The sequence below is a fragment of the Oncorhynchus keta genome, chromosome 8 (assembly GCF_023373465.1).
Source record: "Oncorhynchus keta strain PuntledgeMale-10-30-2019 chromosome 8, Oket_V2, whole genome shotgun sequence".
Taxonomy (NCBI): domain Eukaryota; kingdom Metazoa; phylum Chordata; class Actinopteri; order Salmoniformes; family Salmonidae; genus Oncorhynchus; species Oncorhynchus keta.
In genome coordinates, this window is record NC_068428.1 from 13,413,602 (window position 1) to 13,432,306 (window position 18,705).

The 18,705-nt window shown below is 45.5% G+C and overlaps 1 protein-coding gene across 5 annotated transcripts in view; it reads left to right on the forward strand.

The window, feature by feature from the left end:
* The window catches only part of LOC118386809 (tyrosine-protein kinase Fyn), a 78,701-nt gene that overhangs the window by 20,703 nt on the left and 39,293 nt on the right, over positions 1-18,705 (forward strand). The window lies entirely within an intron of this gene.

An 18,705-nucleotide genomic window follows, 5' to 3' on the forward strand; every position in this document is an offset into this window, starting at 1 on the left:
GTGATAGTAAATAGGGTGCCAATTGGGACCTAGTCTATATCAGTCAAAAACACAGTGGCTTTCTTTTGCTTGGCAGTGAGCTCACTTGTTTTGTGACCATTTGGGAATATCAGCATAGAGCTTGAGCCATGCTTTGGCCCTGTCAAAGGGCCTGTACTCTGCGGTTTCCTCTTCCTGTGTGTGGAGTGCAGTATGGGCAGGCCGACAGACAAAGGGGATGTATTGTGGTGGGAACCCCGCCGGGCAGTCCGGAGCAAGTGTACAACAGGCTATAAATGGAAAGGAAGCTTTTTTTGGGGGGGGGGGGGTTGAATTCCTCAGCAGTGGCAGAGTGGAAACCGGTTGGTGCACAAGGGTTTCTTCTTCCAAGAACCGGCTTTTAGCTTCCATCAAGCCAACTGGGTATTTAGCAGCCACAGCAGATGCATGCATTATGCAGGCCTCTGGTTTGTCACAGTGTATGCATGCTCTTTCTCGTGCATCGACAGTAATCCCATGATCTGGTTGAGCCATGGCGGACGGCGCTGACTGTGCGCGCTGATGGTTTGTAACGGGAGCTTATGCGGTCAAGAAGAGTCGTGTGTGGATGTGGCTGTAACGCCGGTGGTCTGAGTTGAGATTGTGGCAAGAGGTCCCAAATAGCACTCTATTCACTACATGGTGAGCAAAAGTGGTGCACTGTGTAGGGAAGGGTGCCATTTGGGAGTCAGTGTGTATAATGTAGTGGTGCCTGTCTGCCTGGTTAGACATGACATGCTGGAGTAATCAGGAGCTCTGCAGTGGTGTCATCATGGCACCATGGTACAGAGACCCCCCCCCCCCCACCCCCACCCACACTGTCGCAGTCTGAGTGAAACAGTGGAAAACAGTGTGAGTTTGTTGTCGGTGCTGCGTGTGGGTGACGGTTAATGAGATCTGAAAACGGGTCACTCATTCCAGCGAGATTGTTCCATGTGAAGACCTCCCACCACCCCCTCAATTATCTGTTTTTATCCGTTCCTTTCTCTGACCTCTCTCTCACGCTCAACGATTAGCTGGGGTGTGGGCTCTGAAATGTCAGAGTTAACCCTCAAACGGTTGTTGTTCCCCTGTGGTTGACAGGAAATCAGATGAGCCTGGGACAAAGCAGGCTAGGCTGTGGTAATGGTGGTACTAACTGCTAACCTATTGTAGCTGCACGCTATGTTGATGCTCCTGGTCGGGCATATTCCCTCCACACGTTGTTCTGCTTCCCCTGTGCAATCTTAATGAAGCAATTCATTTTAGACCCCAATAGCTATAGGGCAGTGGTCACCCACCTTTTCTGAGTCAAGATCACTTTCACAGTCAAAAAGAAACATTGCTTTAAAAAATGTAACATTAACCTAATAAAAACTGTTCTGTAGTAATGAGGTTTGCGCTATAGGCCTAATAACATTATCACAGCATATTGGCTATATGCCTGGCCTGACAATATTGGTCTTCTCAAACCATATTATATTTCAAAACTCAAGCTTTGATAACAAAATAGATCCGTTGGTGTTAGCACTTGCGAAGGCACAGCTGAGCATAAATTGAAGTAATTTGCAAATAATTTGTCCATTTTTTTTTACTGGACTGATGGTAATTGCATCTGATGGTTATGGTGCTTTCAAGACAACTGGGAACTCTGAAATCAAAGGTAAAATCATGACGTCCGTGATCTTCAGGTTGGAAAGTCGGAGCTCTAGAAAGATGGCAGAGTTTGCGACTTGGAATTCTGAGTTGGATGACCATTCAAAACGTTTTTACCCAGTCGGTTCTCGTTTTATTCCGAGTTCCCAGTTGTCTTGAATACACTGAAGTTGGAAGTCTGTGATTTTCCAGATCCGATTTCCCAGTTGTTTTGAAGATACCATTATGCCGCATTGACATGCTAGTCCGAACTAGGAAACTCAGAAATGTCCAACTTGCTAACTGGTTGTAGTTATACACGTGCCGCGTTCAACAACTCAACAAGTCGGACATTTCGGAGTTCCACCTCCCACAGACCCTGCTCTCTCCTCCTTTTCCTCCGGTGAGACTGACCAGGGAGTGGACACCATCTTCCATCGAGTCGCACCACATGTCTCATGCACAAATTCATGTTGTTCCTATGACAATAGAGTGAAATATTCCTCTATATTAAAGTAGACACTACGAGCTGCTAATGAAAAAAACCCGCTGGGCTATCGATACACTCGCAGCTGCAGCGCGAGTGGAAGTAGAGAAGCACGTCTTATGTTTTGTAATAAAAACAGTGTTGACAGTGCTGAATAAACTTAGACATGAACTCACTCATAAAAACAGCAGCTCTTTGCTGTATTCTTTGACAGTCTCTTTCTGGTTATGCTTTCAAAAATGTGGAAATCTCACATACGCTAGTATCAAACGTCGCTGTCGCCGGGGTCGTGGAAGCGGTAGGCACTGATTTTAGCTATCCAATTGGCCAGCGCAGTAGGCTAGGTGAGCTCGATTTTAGCAGTGATGGAAAATCACCCAATTCTCGTACTTGAGTAACAGTAAAGATAACTTTTTAATAAAAAAATGACTCGAGTGAATGTCAGCCAGTAAAATACTACTTGAGTAAAAGTATAAAAGTATTTGGTTTTAAATATGCTTAAGTATCAAAAGTAAATGTAATTGCTAAAATATACTTAAGGATCAAATGTATAAGTATAAATCATTTCAAATTCCTTATATAAAGCAAACCATAATGGCATAATCTTTATTGCTCCAACACAAGACATAATTTACAAATGAAGCATGTGTTTAATGAGTCTGCCAGATCAGAGGCAGTAGGGATGTTCACTTGATAAGTGTGTGAATTAGGCCATTTTCCTGTCCTGCTAAGCATTCAAAATGTAACTTCTGGGTGTCAGGAAAAATGTATGGAGTACAAAGTACATCACACCCTGGGGCGGCAGGGTAGCCTAGTGGTTAGAGCTTTGGACTAGGAACCGCAAGGTTGCAAGTTCAAATCTTCAAGCTTGACCCATTGAAAATAAGAATTTGTTCTTAACTGACTTGCCTGGTAAAATACAAAATGTTCTTTAGGAATGTAGTGAAGTAAAAATGGTCAAAAATATAAATAGAAAAGTAAAGTACAGATACCTCCAAAAACTACTTAAGTTAAGTAGTTCTTTCAACTATTTTTACTTAAGTATTTTATACGACTGGATTTTAGCCCCAGATCTCTCGGTCAGAGATTTGTCTTTTCAAACAAATGAAATGGTTTAAAATGGGAACACTTGGTGTGCAGGGCTTCTGAATCAAGTGTCCCTCTACTGCCAACAGCACAACATGAATAACATTTAAAAAAGGAGAGCAAACAGAAAATAAACGTTTGGTGATAGACGAGGAATGCTTTGAAGATGGACCGGTTGGCGACCACTGCTATACCTCCCAATATAAAATAGGCTCTCGGCCCTCTCCAGAATGGTACTATTTCCTGTGAGAAACACCTCATTAAAACCTCAGCAGACAGACTAAAACACTAGACTCCACTTTAACCTTCTAGTCAGGTTACAGACAGGCTCTTCTGTGGTCACGTGCTATTCACCGCAAGAAGGGGAAACCACATCATTCTCCAGCCTCAGTCTCATAATTGCCAGCTTCTTAGTAAAGCTCATCTCCCTCTTGCCCCATCGCTATCGCTATGTCGAGGTGCAGAGGCAGTGGAGAAACACGAGACGTCAGAAAATTGAAAGGCACTGACGCAGATTAGTCCCGCCGAGAGACGTCAGCTCCCGGAAACATCAAAAGTGTCTCGGTGAGGCGCTTCGCTTTCGGGAGCCACCACCACTATCACCAGCCTTTCCTCCTCCTTCACATAGAGAAGAGCTCCTCTAGTCTCTCTGCCCTGCTGCTCCCATGTCAATGATTTCTTCACGGTCTCACGCCACTGGGCCAGGTTAGCAGGGCTCTCTCCCTCTAACCTGCAGGCATAGGGCATGGAAAGGTGGGAGGGTAGAGACGGACGATAAAGGGAGGACTGCCACAGATGGATGTAATCAAGAGTTACAGCATGGGGCCTTTTGAAGCTCCCCCTCTCTCCTCCTTCCTCTCTCTCTCTCTCTGCAGATGAAAGAGGAGAAAGGGCGAGAAGGTTTAATGATCTCTGACTCATTCAACCCCTTCTTACTTTGCCTCAGTTTGTCCCTCCTTATCAAATCAAATCAAATCCAATCCAATTTTATTTGTCACATACACATGGTTAGCAGATGTTAATGCGAGTGTAGCGAAATGCTTGTGCTTCTAGTTCCGACAATGCAGTAATAACCAACAAGTAATCTAACTAACAATTCCAAAACAACTGTCTTATACACAGTGTAAGGGGATAAAGAATATGTACATAAGGATATATGAATGAGTGATGGTACAGAGCAGCATAGGCAAGATACAGTGGTTGGTGTCGAGTACAGTATATACATATGAGATGGGTATGTAAACAAAGTGGCATAGTTAAAGTGGCTAGTGATACATGTATTACATAAGGATGCAGTCGATGATATAGAGTACAGTATATACGTATGCATATGAGATTAATAATGTAGGGTAAGTAACATTATATAAGGTAGCATTGTTTAAAGTGGCTAGTGACATATTTACATCATTTCCCATCAATTCCCATTATTAAAGTGGCTGGAGTTGAGTCAGTGTCAGTGTGTTGGCAGCAGCCACTCAATGTTAGTGGTGGCTGTTTAACAGTCTGATGGCCTTGAGATAGAAGCTGTTTTTCAGTCTCTCGGTCCCAGCTTTGATGCACCTGTACTGACCTCGCCTTCTGGATGATGTCCTTGATGATCTTTATGGCCTTCCTGTAACATCGGGTGGTGTAGGTGTCCTGGAGGGCAGGTGATGAGTTGTGCCAGCCTCACTACCCTCTGGAGAGCCTTACGGTTGAGGGCGGAGCAGTTGCCGTACCAGGCGGTGATACAGCCCCCCAGGATGCTCTCGATTGTGCATCTGTAGAAGTTTGTGAGTGCTTTTGGTGACAAGCCGAATTTCTTCAGCCTCCTGAGGTTGAAGAGGCGCTGCTGCGCCTTCTTCACGACGCTGTCTGTGTGAGTGGACCAATTCAGTTTGTCTGTGATGTGTATGCCGAGGAACTTAAAACTTGCTACCCTCTCCACTACTGTTCCATCGATGTGGATAGGGAGGTGTTCCTTCTGCTGTTTCCTGAAGTCCACAATCATCTCCTTAGTTTTGTTGACGTTGAGTGTGAGGTTATTTTCCTGACACCACACTCCGAGGGCCCTCACCTCCTCCCTGTAGGCCGTCTCGTCGTTGTTGGTAATCAAGCCTACCACTGTTGTGTCGTCCGCAAACTTGATGATTGAGTTGGAGGCGTGCGTGGCCACGCAGTCGTGGGTGAACAGGGAGTACAGAACGCACCCTTGTGGGGCCCCAGTGTTGAGGATCAGCGGAGAGGAGATGTTGTTGCCTACCCTCACCACCTGGGGGCGGCCCGTCAGGAAGTCCAGTACCCAGTTGCACAGGGCGGGGTCGAGACGCAGGGTCTCGAGCTTGATGACGAGCTTGGAGGGTACTATGGTGTTGAATGCCGAGCTGTAGTCGATGAACAGCATTCTCACATAGGTATTCCTCTTGTCCAGATGGGTTAGGGCAGTGTGCAGTGTGGTTGAGATTGCATCGTCTGTGGACCTATTTGGGCGGTAAGCAAATTGGAGTGGGTCTAGGGTGTCAGGTAGGGTGGAGGTGATATGGTCCTTGACTAGTCTCTCAAAGCACTTCATGATGATGGAAGTGAGTGCTACGGGGCAGTAGTCATTTAGCTCAGTTACCTTAGCTTTCTTGGGAACAGGAACAATGGTGGCCCTCTTGAAGCATGTGGGAACAGCAGACTGGTATAGGGATTGATTGAATATGTCCGTAAACACACCGGCCAGCTGGTCTGCGCATGCTCTGAGGGCGCGGCTGGGGATGCTGTCTGGGCCTGCAGCCTTGCGAGGGTTAACACGTTTAAATGTCTTACTCACCTCGGCTGCAGTGAAGGAGAGACCGCACGTTTCCGTTGCAGGTCGTGTCAGTGGCACTGTATTGTCCTCGAAGCGGGCAAAAAAGTAATTTAGTCTGCCTGGGAGCAAGACATCCTGGTCCGTGACGGCGCTGGATTTCTTCCTGTAGTCCGTGATTGACTGTAGACCCTGCCACATGCCTCTTGTGTCTGAGCCGTTGAATTGAGATTCTACTTTGTCTCTGTACTGACACTTAGCTTGTTTGATAGCCTTGCGGAGGGAATAGCTGCACTGTTTGTATTCGGTCATGTTACCAGACACCTTGCCCTGATTAAAAGCAGTGGTTCGTGCTTTCAGTTTCACGCTAATGCTGCCATCAATCCACGGTTTCTGGTTAGGGAATGTTTTAATCGTTGCTATGGGAACGACCTCTTCAACGCACGTTCTAATGAACTCGCACACCGAATTAGCGTATTCGTCAATATTGTTAACTGACGCAATACGAAACATATCCCAGTCCACGTGATGGAAGCAGTCTTGGAGTGTGGAGTCAGCTTGGTCGGACCAGCGTTGGACAGACCTCAGCGTGGGAGCCTCTTGTTTTAGTTTCTGTCTGTAGGCAGGGATCAACAAAATGGAGTCGTGGTCAGCTTTTCCAAAAGGGGGGCGGGGCAGGGCCGTATATGCGTTGCGGAGGTTAGAGTAACAATGATCCAAGGTTTTTCCACCCCTGGTTGCGCAATCGATATGCTGATAAAATTTAGGGAGTCTTGTTTTCAGATTAGCCTTGTTAAAATCCCCAGCAACAATGGATGCAGCCTCCGGATAAATGGTTTCCAGTTTGCAAAGAGTTAAATAAAGTTTGTTCAGAGCTATCGATGTGTCTGCTTGGGGGGGGATATATACGGCTGTCATTATAATCGAAGAGAATTCTCTTGGTAGGTAATGCGGTCTACATTTGATTGTGAGGAATTCTAAATCAGGTGAACAGAAGGATTTGAGTTCCTGTATGTTTCTTACATCACACCAAGTCTCGTTAGCCATAAGGCATACGCCCCCGCCCCTCTTCTTACCAGAAAGATGTCTGTTTCTGTCGGCGCAATGCGTGGAGAAACCCGTTGGCTGCCTCGCATCGGATAGCGTCTCTCCAGTGAGCCATGTTTCCGTGAAGCAAAGAACGTTACAGTCTCTGATGTCCCTCTGGAATGCTACCCTTGCTCGGATTTCATCAACCTTGTTGTCAAGAGACTGGACATTGGCAAGAAGAATGCTAGGGAGTGGTGCACGGTGTGCCCGTCTCCGGAGTCTGACCAGGAGACCGCCTCGTTTCCCTCTTTTTCGGAGTCGTTTTTTGGGGTCGCAGCATGGGATCCATTCCGCTGTCCTGTTTGAAAGGCAGAACACAGGATCCGCGTCACGAAAAACATATTCTTGGTCGTACTGATGGTGAGTTGGCGCTGATCTTATATTCAGTAGTTCTTCTCGACTGTATGTAATGAAACCTAAGATGACCTGGGGTACTAATGTAAGAAATAACACGTAAAAAAAACAAAAAACTGCATAGTTTCCTAGGAACGCGAAGCGAGGCGGCCATCTCTGTCGGCGCCGGAAGTCAATAAGGGTGGGGGCAGGGCTGATGGACGAGCACACCCATGCAGGGCATGTATGTTTGGCTCCAAGGGGACTTAGTTATGCTGTTCGTCTCTTTTCTCTGGATTTATTTGTTTGTTTGACTCAGGAAGTCAACGTGGTTGAGAGGTTATGATCTGCCTCTGTGGCTGCTGCTGCAGCTCGATACTCACTATGGTGGAGGAGTACTCTGCCGCAGGGTGTGTGTGTGTGTGTGTGTGTGTGTGTGTGTGTGTGTGTGTGTGTGTGTGTGTGTGTGTGTGTGTGTGTGTGTGTGTGAAGATATATAGCCTATTTCAAAAGAATAGAATAGCATATTCTGAGTCATCCTTATGTTAAGCCCTGATCTGGCTATGGAATTTCATTTAGCAGGCAAGATTTGCCTTGGCATTATTTAATGTTAAGAATAATACAATTTAACATAGCTGAATAAAATAGAAAGGATATTTTTCCCCAACGATTTCCAAGGGAGTGTGCACATGCTGCTATTCTGTGTTGAGCAGTTAACAACGAAATAGGTGCTCCTATATGCTTAATTTATAGTTATTTATGCAACTTAAGTTGTGGTACAAATGTTAGGCTATTTTTTGATTTGAAATACATTCGAAGGCTGCATGATGCGAGAAATGATGATTTGAAAAACATTGCATGAAAGGGAAGCGCTCTGCTCTGTTTCTTGCGCAGGCTGCACACACTTCATCAGTCTCTCGTTCACAATTTGACAAGCACTTGATAATATTCTCACCCATCAGACTATTCTCCATTTAATCTGGTCTTTACCTATAGCCTACTAATACATTAGAATGGCCCACAAAAAACAAATGTCATCCATTGGCTGCACTCGAATATAGAATGGAGGTTACTTGCGGTTACGTTTCTAATATGCCAGGTAGGTTACACCGTTTGTAATTTGCTTAATTTAAAGAATTGAGCAATACATGTAGCGGCATGAGAAAGCTGGGATTCTCTATTAAACAGTGGACAGTCAACTGTTATCACACGCGATTGCACAATGACTGAGCTTATAAGAACACGTAGGCCTAGCCTATAGAAATCTGATGGGAACCTCCTCTTTTTAATAGAGGCCATCAACTCTGTTTCTCGCGCAATTGCATAGCCAATAGAAATGTTGCGCAACATGGGCTTATATGAACACTTATTTCATTCCATGCGTCAAGCATTGATGTCAGAGTGATTTCGAGGGACAATAGATCGCTGAGTACCAGCCGTTAGGGACCGGCTGTTAGCAAGTTTGGGAGACTACTAATGACCATCAGCGGCATCAGAGCGCAGTTTTGGCGAAGCCTACTCACAGTGACTCAACGGTCACATGGAATTTGACTGCAGTCATGACCCGTGACTGCCCGTGTGGCCGTAATACGGTCATGTAACAGCCTTACTATGACCCCACCATGTCTTGCTGACTCCTACAGCAGAAATGCATGACCCCCCCCCCCCTCTACTAAATGACTAACCCTCAATGAGTGTGTGACGTACAAGCAACATGCTCCTCAGAAACCTCTCTTATTGACGAGGACACGTCACACTCTGTGCTGTTAGCTTCTATGTACGAGAGGGAGGGCAGTAGGCTTCAGGCGGCCATATTGCCTCACTGAACACGATGCGCTCATTACAGTGGGGCTAAGCGTTACTCTGAGTCTGCAGTGGTTTTATTGGCTTTACATGAAGAGGCATCGATTCAGGAATTGGGGTCAAGGTGATCATGGTCGCTGCCTTTTTCCTCATTGTTAAGGTTAGACTTACTGCTCACCCTGTTGAGAGGCGTGATAGGTATATTATGAGAGGAGTTGAGAAAGCCTTAAGACTGGACCAGGCTAACTAATGGCTTCACACATGGATGGGCTTATTATGGACTTGGGTGGACGGAGACAATGGTCTCTTTCACTTGACTGTTCTGCGTCTGACACTCCTGTATGGAACATCCGTCGCAGGGTTTGCAAATTAGCCTAATCTCTACCCAGTCAAGATGGCAGCTGACACAAAGAACCCCTTCATTCCCTCTGTATTAGTGGTTGGGGCCCATTTTAGAATGCTTTAGCTAGTGAACTCAAAATTCAACTCAAGATTTGGATTCGATATGAAAAAGTACAAAGAAAAGGGTAGCTCAAAACATCAGACCGAATCTCCGATGTTAATGTTGCTCACTGATGATTCAGCAGCTGATTCCAAGTGTATGGCTAATCTATTGAATGATGTGGAACGGCTGGTCAGTCCCATTTCGACAGGGCCCAGGCGTAGCCGGGTGTAGTGTAGTGCCAGAGTAGGAGGAAAAGCTCTTTGAAGTTCTGTTTGCTTCCTCTTGCTCTGGGCCCATAATGGTCTGCAGCTTACATGAGCACCACTCCACATGTTGGAGGTTTGGTTTGTTGACAACGATGTCCTTTTAATTACAAAGGAGGCGGACTGTTGGGCTCTGGCCATATGGACACTCTAGGGCAGGGCTACCAAACTCATTTTGCCCCTGGGGGCACATTTGGTCTTCATTGAGGTCCAGAAGACCACACTGAAAAATTGTTATTTCTTTGCCATAAAATAATGTAATAGAAAATTGTCCTCTATCCATAGTTTTTTAAATGTATTTAAAGCTCCCTGACTGTCTAGCTTTTACTTAGCTAATGGTTTTGGTTTTGAATTTTGTTACCCCTTGTGTGCAGTATGTTTGACACCCCTACTCCAGGGCCAATAGTGCCTGGCTGCTTTATTACCCACTGATGGCACTGTGGATGACTCCTCTTGCACGCAAGACAAAGAAATGTATATGGTTGCGTCCCAGATGGCACCCTATTCCCTATAATAGGGCCTATGTAGGAAACTACTTTTGACCAGGCTCCATGGGACTCTGGTCAGAAGTAGTGAAGTATAAAGGGAATAGAGTGCTATTGGGGACACAAACCTACACAGTAAAATAATGGCTATTTAGGTGATTGGCGGCAACAGGCTTCCATATAAATGCGCTGGCAGAGCTTGTGTGGCGCAGTGGATCAGGCTACGCCGCAGTGTTTTAAGCCTGGGCTGTGATTGTAGAGCTGTGAGGTTGTGTTTTATGCCTGGGCTGTGATAGCAGAGCTGAGAGGTTGTGTTTAAAGCCTGGGCTGTGATAGTAGAGCTGTGAGGTTGTGTTTTAAGCCTGGGTTGTGATAGTAGAGCTGTGAGGTTGTGTTTTAAGCCTGGGCTGTGATTGTAGAGCTGTGAGGTTGTGTTTTAAGCCTGGGCTGTGATAGCAGAGATGTGAGGTTGTGTTTAAAGCCTGGGCTGGGATAGTAGAGCTGTGAGGTTGTGTTTTAAGCCTGGGCCGTGATAGCAGAGCTGTGAGGTTGTGTTTAAAGCCTGGGTTGTGATAGTAGAGCTGTGAGGTTTTTTTTTTTTTTTCACCTTTATTTAACCAGGTAGGCTAGTTGAGAACAAGTTCTCATTTGCAACTGCGACCTGGCCAATATAAAGCATAGCAGTGTGAACAGACAACACAGAGTTACACATGGAGTAAACAATTAACAAGTCAATAACACAGTAGAAAAAAGGGGGAGTCTATATACAATGTGTGCAAAAGGCATGAGGTAGGCGAATAATTACAATTTTGCAGATTAGCACTGGAGTGATAAATGATCAGATGGTCATGTACAGGTAGAGATATTGGTGTACAAAAGAGCAGAAAAGTAAATAAATAAAAACAGTATAAAAACAGTATGGGAATGAGGTAGGTGAAAATGGGTGGGCTATTTACCAATAGACTATGTACAGCAGCAGCGATCGGTTAGCTGCTCAGATAGTTGGTGAGTGAGATAAAAGTGTCCAACTTCAGCGATTTTTGCAATTCGTTCCAGTCACAGGCAGCAGAGTACTGGAACGAAAGGCGGCCAAATGAGGTGTTGGCTTTAGGGATGATCAGTGAGATACACCTGCTGGAGCGCGTGCTACGGATAGGTGTTGCCATCGTGACCAGTGAACTGAGATAAGGCGGAGCTTTACCTAGCATGGACTTGTAGATGACCTGGAGCCAGTGGGTCTGGCGACGAATATGTAGCGAGGGCCAGCCGACTAGAGCATACAAGTCGCAGTGGTGGGTGGTATAAGGTGCTTTAGTGACAAAACGGATGGCACTGTGATAGACTGCATCCAGTTTGCTGAGTAGAGTGTTGGAAGCCATTTTGTAGATGACATCGCCGAAGTCGAGGATTGGTAGGATAGTCAGTTTTACTAGGGTAAGCTTGGCGGCGTGAGTGAAGGAGGCTTTGTTGCGGAATAGAAAGCCGGCTCTTGATTTGATTTTCGATTGGAGATGTTTGATATGAGTCTGGAAGGAGAGTTTGCAGTTGAGCCAGACACCTAGGTACTTATAGATGTCCACATATTCAAGGTCGGAACCATCCAGGGTGGTGATGCTAGTCGGGCATGCGGGTGCAGGCAGCGATCGGTTGAAAAGCATGCATTTGGTTTTACTAGCGTTTAAGAGCAGTTGGAGGCCACGGAAGGAGTGTTGTATGGCATTGAAGCTCGTTTGGAGGTTAGATAGCACAGTGTCCAATGACGGGCCGAAAGTATATAGAATGGTGTCGTCTGCGTAGAGATGGATCAGGGAATCGCCCGCAGCAAGAGCAACATCATTGATATATACAGAGAAAAGAGTCGGCCCGAGAATTGAACCCTGTGGCACCCCCATAGAGACTGCCAGAGGACCGGACAGCATGCCCTCCGATTTGACACACTGAACTCTGTCTGCAAAGTAATTGGTGAACCAGGCAAGGCAGTCATCCGAAAAACCGAGGCTACTGAGTCTGCCGATAAGAATATGGTTATTGACAGAGTCGAAGGCCTTGGCAAGGTCGATGAAGACGGCTGCACAGTACTGTCTTTTATCGATGGCGGTTATGATATCGTTTAGTACCTTGAGTGTGGCTGAGGTGCACCCGTGACCGGCTCGGAAACCAGATTGCACAGCGGAGAAGGTACGGTGGGATTCGAGATGGTCAGAGACCTGTTTGTTGACTTGGCTTTCGAAGACCTTAGATAGGCAGGGCCGGATGGATATAGGTCTGTAACAGTTTGGGTCCAGGGTGTCTCCCCCTTTGAAGAGGGGGATGACTGTGGCAGCTTTACAATCCTTGGGGATCTCAGACGATATGAAAGAGAGGTTGAACAGGCTGGTAATAGGGGTTGCGACAATGGCGGCGGATAGTTTCAGAAATAGAGGGTCCAGATTGTCAAGCCCAGCTGATTTGTACGGGTCCAGGTTTTGCAGCTCTTTCAGAACATCTGCTATCTGGATTTGGGTAAAGGAGAACCTGGAGAGGCTTGGGCGAGGAGCTGCGGGGGGGACGGAGCTGTTGGCCGAGGTTGGAGTAGCCAGGCGGAAGGCATGGCCAGCCGTTGAGAAATGCTTATTGAAGTTTTCGATAATCATGGATTTATCGGTGGTGACCGTGTTACCTAGCCTCAGTGCAGTGGGCAGCTGGGAGGAGGTGCTCTTGTTCTCCATGGACTTCACAGTGTCCCAGAACCTTTTGGAGTTGGAGCTACAGGATGCAAACTTCAGCCTGAAGTAGCTGGCCTTAGCTTTCCTGACTGACTGCGTGTATTGGTTCCTGACTTCCCTGAACAGTTGCATATCGCGGGGACTATTCGATGCTATTGCAGTCCGCCACAGGATGTTTTTGTGCTGGTCGAGGGCAGTCAGGTCTGGAGTGAACCAAGGGCTGTATATGTTCTTGGTTCTGCATTTTTTGAACGGAGCATGCTTATCTAAAATGGTGAGGAAGTTACTTTTAAAGAATGACCAGGCATCCTCAACTGACGGGATGAGGTCAATGTCCTTCCAGGATACCCGGGCCAGGTCGATTAGAAAGGCCTGCTCACAGAAGTGTTTTAGGGAGCGTTTGACAGTGATGAGGGGTGGTCGTTTGACTGCGGCTCCGTGGCGGATACAGGCAATGAGGCAGTGATCGCTGAGATCCTGGTTGAAGACAGCGGAGGTGTATTTGGAGGGCCAGTTGGTCAGGATGACGTCTATGAGGGTACCCTTGTTTACGGAGTTAGGGTTGTACCTGGTGGGTTCCTTGATGATTTGTGTGAGATTGAGGGCATCTAGCTTAGATTGTAGGACTGCCGGGGTGTTAAGCATATCCCAGTTTAGGTCACCTAACAGAACAAACTCTGAAGCTAGATGGGGGGCGATCAATTCACAAATGGTGTGCAGGGCACAGCTGGGAGCTGAGGGGGGTCGGTAGCAGGCGGCAACAGTGAGAGACTTATTTCTGGAGAGAGTAATTTTCAAAATTAGTAGTTCGAACTGTTTGGGTATGGACCTGGAAAGTATGACATTACTTTGCAGGCTATCTCTGCAGTAGACTGCAACTCCTCCCCCTTTGGCAGTTCTGTCTTGACGGAAGATGTTATAGTTGGGTATGGAAATCTCTGAATTTTTGGTGGCCTTCCTGAGCCAGGATTCAGACACGGCAAGGACATCAGGGTTAGCAGAGTGTGCTAAAGCAGTGAGTAAAACAAACGTGGGAGGAGGCTTCTGATGTTGACATGCATGAAACCAAGGCTTTTTCGATGACAGAAGTCAACAAATGAGGGTGCCTGGGGACATGCAGGGCCTGGGTTTACCTCCACATCACCCGCGGAGCAGAGAAGGAGTAGTATGAGGGTGCGGCTGAAGGCTATCAAAACTGGTCGCCTAGAGCGTTGGGGACAGAGAATAAGAGGAGCAGGTTTCTGGGCATGGTAGAATATATTCAGGGCATAATGCGCAGACAGGGGTATGGTGGGGTGCGGGTACAGCGGAGGGCAGTCAGGCACTGGGTGATGATGAGAGAGGTTGTATCTCTGGACATGCTGGTTGTAATGGGTGAGGTCACCGCATGTGTGGGAGGTGGGACAAAGGAGGTAACAGGGGTATGAAGAGTGGAACTAGGGGCTCCATTGTGAACTAAAACAATGATCACTAACCTGAACAACAGTATACAAGGCATATTGACATATGAGAGAGACATACAGCGAGGCATACAGTAATCACAGGTGTTGAATTGGGAAAGCTAGCTAAAACAGTAGGTGAGCCAGCAACAGCTAGTCAGCTAGCACAACAAACAGCAGGTAAAATGGCGTTGACTAGGCAACGGGGCCGACAGATAAAACAAACAAGCAGAATGGAGTACCGTGATTAATGGACAGTCCAGCGTGCATCAGCTATGTAGCCAAGAGATCAGTGTCCAGGGGGCAGCGGTGGATGGGCAGGGAAGCTGGACTGGCGAGTGTTATCCAGGTTAAAGAAGACTAACAATGACTAAATAGCTTGTAGCTAGTTAGCTGGTTAGCGTCTGGAGGTTCTTGAGTGTGTTCTAAAAGATTAAAAATAATAGCGAGGGGGAGGCTTGCAAGCCGAAGAACACCATCCCGACCGTGAAGCACGGGGGTGGCAGCATCATGTTGTGGGGGTGCTTTGCTGCAGGAGGGACTGGTGCACTTCACAAAATAGATGTCATCATGAGGAAGGAAAATGATGTGGATATATTGAAGCAACATCTCAAGACATCAGTCAGGAAGTTCAAGCTTGGTCACAAATGGGTTTTCCAAATGGACAATGACCCCAATCATACTTCCAAAGTTGTGGCAAAATGGCTTAAGGACAACAAAGTCAAGGTATTGGAGTGGCCCTCACAAAGCCCTGACCTCAATCCTATAGAAAATTTGTTGGCAGAACTGAAAAAGCATGTGTGAGCAAGGAGGTCTACAAACCTGACTCAGTTACACCAGCTCTGTTCAGAGGAATGGGCCAAAATTCACCCAACTTATTGTGGGAAGCTTGTGGAAGGCTACCCTAAATGTTTGACCCAAGTTAAACCATTTAAAGGCAATGCTACCAAATACTAATTGAGTGTATGTAAACTTCTGACCCACTGGGAATGTGATGAAAGAAATAAAAGCTGAAATAAATCATTCTCTTTACTATTATTCTGACATTTCACTTTCTTAAAATAAATTGGTGATCCTAACTGACCTAAAACAGGGATATTTTACTAGGATTAAATGTCATGAATTGTTAAAAAACTGAATTTAAATGTATTTGGCTAAGGTGTATGTAAACTTCTGACTTCAACTGTACAGTACAACTGTGACTGTAATTTATTAGCCAACATCTGCGTTTTTATTTATTTTCTGCTATGAAATTATTCTTATTTTGTTCATTTCCAAAGGACTGAGTCTCAGCACTCACCAAATGTGTTACTGCAATTAGCTCGTTGAGGCGTTCAGACATTATCGGTTGGTTGATCCTAATGGAAACCACCTGCCAAGTGATGGCAAAAGCCTTGAGAAATGTGAGGAGAAAGATCATTTGCGGCAAATCTGATCAGACCATTCTGAGTAGAATATTTACCTCTATTGACTAGCGATGGGTTAGATGCAAAAGAGGTGGTGAGGGCAAGCTGAGCATCAGTGATTGTGGTTTGACAGATTATCACCATCTTTCCAGTGGTGTAAAAAATACTTTCAAGTACTACTTAAGACGTTTTTTGGGGTATCTGTACTTTACTATTTATATTTTTACTTTTACTCCGCTACATTCGTAAAGAAAATGATGTACTTTTACTCCATACATTTTCTCTGACATCCAAAAGTACTTGTTACATTTTGAATGCTTAGCAGGACATGAAAATTGTCCAATTCACGCACTGATCAAGAGAAAATCCCTGGTCATCCCTACTGCTTCTGAAATGGTGGTCTCACTAAACACATGCTTTGTTTGTAAATCATGTCTGAGTATTGGAGTGTGCCCCTAGCTATCTGTAAATTTAAAAAAACTAGAATATTGTGCCATCTGGTTTGCTTAATATAAGGAATTTGCCTTTTGATACTGAAGTATATTTAAAACCAAATACTTTTGGACTTTTAGTCAAGTTGTATTTTACTCAGTGACTTTCACGTTTACTTGAGTCATTTTCTATTAAGGCATCTTTTACTTTTACTCAAGTATCACAATTGGGTACTTTTTCCACCACTGCATCTTTATTAGGGGGTAAACAGAGAGTTGGTCAAAAGGGAAGATGAATGTGGGAACAAAGGAAGCACTATCAAAGTAACAATGTTCAATATGGACCCAGTTAGCAAGTTGACGTTGCTGGTCCAGTGAGCATGGCTCGCACCAACAAACAATACAACAGGCTTCTTCAGTCGACAGAACATTAATGAAGAGGACCGTTCCTGTTCAGTTTTGCACCAGTTCACACCATTGAACTTGTATTTGTCATCAATCAATCACACCTAGGCAGACCTAGAAAGTGGATGTTATGCTGTCAGAAAGACTAGCACCCCCTGAAGTTGATTCAAGTTTCAAAGTTTCTAAATAGTATAAGCTCCATGTCCATCCACGTTGTTCAGTTACTCAACTCATCAGACCACCTCTGGTCAGGTCTCCATGTTCATCCTATCATAGACACAGGGGACTACAGAGTGACGGTCACCCTCTGTCTAAGCCTCTGGAGAGAAAAAAAGAGGGGTCTTAAGATTATCCCTAAACAAGGAACCATCGTCTCCGATCTGATCTGAATGTGGACCTGTATCGTGACGCTTGCTGCCAGTACATGGGGTTTACTGTATGTTCCCAGGGATAACTAATGACTGGCGCAGTGAGCTACCCCTGTAGCAGTCACGCTCGCTCTCTCTTTATTTGTCTCTCTATGTTTCACTCTCTCTGTCTCTCTTTCTCTCTCTCAGTGGAAGGCCAGCAGATGAAAGACGTCCTGAAGCCGCCCAGTATCCCTCGCATACTCATAAATGCACACGCAAGCATACACTCACACGCAATCATGCACTCACACACAAGCGCAAGCATACACACACATGCGCAAGCATACACTCACACACACACGCAAGCATACACACACACACGCAGGCAGCACGTACTATACAACACACTACTGCACACGGCTCACACACTCATCCCTGTCTCTCATGCCTTGTCCTCATTCACAAGTGCTTTAGTCGGAGGCTCCTGCGTCATTTTCCCTCTCTCGTTGGCACTCCCCAGACCTGAAAGCTCTACTTGCCAGCAGCAAAAGGGCTGAGAGTACTCAGTGTGCCGAAGAATGTCGGTAACCTAGCAACAGGGTCTGAAGTGATAGATCGCTCTGTTGGTGTGTGATGGGCGGCTGTGCATCAGGTATTATTACACTGCTCTGCTGCTGCTGGGATGGAGCTGCTGCATGCTGGTGGTGGGAGAGGTATGACTTACTGCTGCTACAGTCCGTGGGTGACATTTGACATTGTGGTCATTAAGTAGACGCTCTTATCCAGAGGGACAGTTAGTGCATTCCTCTTAGCACCTACTCATTCCAGGGTCTTTCTTTATTTTTGTGAAATAACACATATGGAATCATGAAGACACCAAAACAGTGTTAAACAAATCAAAATATATTTTATATTTGACACACTCTTGGCATTCTCTCAACCAGCTTCATGAGGTAGTCACCTGGAATGCATTTCAATTAACAGGTGTGCCTTGTTAAAAGTTAATTTGTGGAATTTCTTTCCTTCTTAAAGCATTTGAGACAATTTATTTTACCTTTATTTGACTAGGCAAGTCAGTTAAGAACAAATTCCTATTTTCAATGACAGCCTAGGAACAGTGGGTTAACTGCCTGTTCAGGGGCAGAACGACAGATTTTGTACCTTGTCAGCTCGGGGATTTGAACTTGCAACCTTTCGGTTACTAGTCCAATGCTCTAAGCACTAGGCTACCCTGCCGCCCCATTTACTTTTACTTTCACTCCACTACATTCGTAAAGAAAAGAATGTACTTTTTACTCCATACATTTACTCTGACACCCAAATGTACTTGTTAAATTTTGAATGCTTAACAGGACAGGAAAATTGTCCAATTCACGCACTGATCAAGAGAAAATCCCTGGTCATCCCTACTGCTTCTGATCTAGTGGTCTCACTAAACACATGCTTTGTTTGTAAATCATGTCTGAGTATTGGAGTGTGCCCCTAACTATCTGTAAAAAAATAAGGAATTTGTCTTTTGATACTGAAGTATATTTAAAACCAAATACTTTTGGACTTTTACTCAAGTTGTATTTTA